Source organism: Echinops telfairi, unplaced genomic scaffold (genome assembly GCF_000313985.2).
Source record: "Echinops telfairi isolate 266 unplaced genomic scaffold, ASM31398v2 ScPeMD7_9;HRSCAF=40, whole genome shotgun sequence".
In the NCBI taxonomy this organism is placed as follows: Eukaryota; Metazoa; Chordata; class Mammalia; order Afrosoricida; family Tenrecidae; genus Echinops; species Echinops telfairi.
In genome coordinates this window covers 79583578-79586749 of record NW_022103906.1, presented here as the reverse complement: position 1 = coordinate 79586749, position 3172 = coordinate 79583578, and the positions used below count along the sequence as shown (strand labels likewise).

Below are 3172 nucleotides of genomic sequence, written 5' to 3'. Positions count from 1 at the left end.
AAAAAAAAGAATGAGTATTCTGCAGCTGTTGGGTGGAATGTTCTAAAAAGTATCACTTCATTCCAGTTGGTGTGTTAATGTCACTCAAATATTCTTTACATTTTTTGTCTACTTGTACTAATTTTTGGTCTACTTGATCCATCAATTGCTGAAGAAAGAGTGTTAAAGTTTCCAAGTTTAATTGTGGATGTGTTGTGCAGGTTTGCTGGAGAATTCTCTCCAGTTTAATTTGTCCCCAGGATCCCTGGTGGTGTATTGGTTACATGTTGGGCTAAAATCCTTAAGATCAGCAGTTCAAAAGCACCAGATGTTCCAAGAGAGAAAGGTGGGCTTTCTACTCCCTGAAAGAGTTACAGTCTCAGAAACCCACAGGGGCAGTTCTACCCTGACCCACAGGTTGTGATGTGTTGGCCTCGATTTGATGGCCGTGAGTTTTGAGTAGTTTGTCCATCAATAGTCTTTATTTCACTGGCATTTTTTAAGAATATTGAGTGGTGGATTATAGGCTGCGTGGTGGAAACAGTGCTTGGCTACTGGCTGTAAGGTTGGCTGTTCAATCCACCCAACGGCGTCTTGGGAGGCGGGCCTAGGAGTCTGTTTCTGAACGGTTACAGCCATGTGGACCAGTCCTGCTCTGTCCAGCAGAGTCACCAGGAGTCGAATCAACTCAAGGACAAGTACCAACAGCGAAAGACGCCGCTCACTAGCATTTTGCCTCAGAACCTCCCCTTGCAGGGCAGGTATCAGTCTGCACCTGCGTTCCGCCACATGTCATATGTCTTGGTTTTGGGGGGTTTTTTTCCTGTTGCTTTTAAGAATTTCTCGCTATCATCCGTGTTAAGTAATTTGGTTGGATGGGCCTGGGCATGATGGTCTTTATTTTCATTCTTTCTATTTATTTGGGTTTTGTTCAGCTTCTCAGTTTTCAACACATTTGAAAGATTCCCCACCATTGTTTCTTCAATACTTTATGTTCTCCCTCTCCCTGCTCTGACTCTGGAGCCCCAATTATACATCCACTATAGCACGTGCTGTCAGGCCGCTGCCTCCAGAAACTGTCCTCCCCAAACTGACCAGTCTCCTCCGCTCAATGCCGTGGCTGGCATTTGGGTTCTCCCTCCCTGTGGTGAAATGGCCCTCAAGCAGCAAGTCTATCTGAGGACAAGGCTCACGTTGACTCCTTTCCCGAGGAGTCACCAGGCGCTTCTCCGCTGCCTGTTCCCAAAGACTGAAGACGGACTAACCTGTACTTTGTCCGGTCTACAGTGGAGTGGGAAGGTTCCTGGGCCGTCTCACTCTTGACTAGAAGCGAAACTCTCTCATTGCCTGTGTGCTAAGATGGGAAGCTAGTTCAGGGGTAAAAAGAGCCTACAACACACCTGGTTCCAACTGGGGACCTCGTGGTTATCCTATTTGCCCCCCAACCAGCCGTCCTTGCCAGCCCTGGCCCCTCATCACGACATCAACCTTCTCCTTGTCTTGAGTTTCCTGGTCCTGTGTCCTCATCTCTTACAAACTTCAAGGCCTACTTCAAAGCCCACTTTAGAAGTTGCTTACACGCCCCACCTCCCATTGGCCAGTGGATCCCTAGGAAAGTCCCCTGGTGTCTCCTTGTAATCCCCGCAGATTTGGAATGAAGACCAGAGGATCTGGCAGGGTGCCTGGCCTGCAGCAGGTGCTGGATCAGTGCCACCTCCCTCATCTCTGTACCACGACTTCACCACGGTGCTCTTCTTGTGCCTACTTATAAGTGGGCTCTGGGGGCATAGTAGTTACAGGTTGGGTTGTTCACCACCAGGCCTGAGGTTCAAGTCCACCAAACATCCCTCAGATCCCGAAGAAAGGCAAGCATGGGATGCTGCGATCTCTGGGACGGGAGAAGAATGCAGATGATATCTCACTGTGTCCACACAGGCCTGTCCTCCGAGGGAGAAGCGGAGGGCGCAGGGCTCGGTGAGGAGCGAGTGAGTCCGGCAGCATCATTTCCTACAGGGGAAAATGAGCCACCAGGCAGATGAAGTCAATTACCCGGAGCCAGGGGACTGCCTGCTAACGATCATCACTCTTAGACCCTTTTCTCAACGTAGCCTCTCACGAGCTGAAAGCAATCACTCAGGAATCTTTTTTTAGTAAAACTCGGGGGAGCAGGAGCGGGCAGAAGCATCCCAGGACACAACCCAGCTCTGGACTCCAGGTCTCTGAGAGGATCATGCTTGACCGAACGCCCCAGATTGGGGCTCCCAGCATCGGGAGCCGAAAAGCAAGACTAACCAGGCAAGCAGACCAGCTCCCGGAGGCGGTCTGAAGCCCGAGGTCTCCCAGCCTTCCCTCCACCTCCACCGCCAACGTCCACTCTCCATTCCCCCGCCCCCCCGCCCCAGCACTCTGCCCAAGCAAAGGCCTCCTCTCACCTCCTCCACCGCCCCACGCCCCACCGTGCCCCAACACCCCTTGTCTGTCATGCTTCCCACCACACCCTTTGTAGGTCCCCCATCTGCACAGGGGTTCCCAAGACAGAACACAGGACCCCCACCAACAAACTTGACAGTGTGTTCAGCAAAACACCTCTGGGGTTTCAGTTCCTGTCGCTGTCCCCAGTACAGGTACCCCGTCCAGCACACAAGCTGGAGCCTGTGTGAACTGGTTCACAGGCTGGGCGCCAGGAGTTGGAAGTTTCAATCTTGCCTACAAAAAAAAAGCCCAAGACACTACAGCCCTCGAGTCGATGCCGATGCCTGGGTCCTACAGGACAGTCTGGGACTGCCTCTGTGGGTCTCCCAGACGAAGGTCCCACCTCTCTCCCCGGGAGCAGCTCTCCCTGCGGTGGTTGTTAGGTGCCATCTGGTCGGTTCTGACCCGTCGTAACCCTGAACAGCAGAGGAAAACCCCGCTCGGGCCTGGCCGTCCCCACGATGGCTTAGCTTTGGAGCCTGTTACTACAACCACTGTGTCCATCCGTCTTGTCGGGCCCTTCCGCTTTACCAAGCAGGACGGCTTTCTCCAGGGTCTGGTCTCTCCCGACCACACCTCCAGCAGGCGCTCATGGAGGACAGACAGGAGGCACACAGAGGGTAAATGTGTTAGACAGGGTTCTCTAAAGAGATAAAACCAAATTCCTGATAATATAATATATTTATTTATAAAGATAATTAGATATATAACGAGAAATGAA

At 51.9% G+C, this 3172-nt stretch overlaps 1 protein-coding gene across 1 annotated transcript in view; it reads right to left on the bottom strand.

The window, feature by feature from the left end:
* Positions 1-3172, bottom strand: part of ADCY3 (adenylate cyclase 3) — a 101622-nt gene that overhangs the window by 73882 nt on the left and 24568 nt on the right. The window lies entirely within an intron of this gene.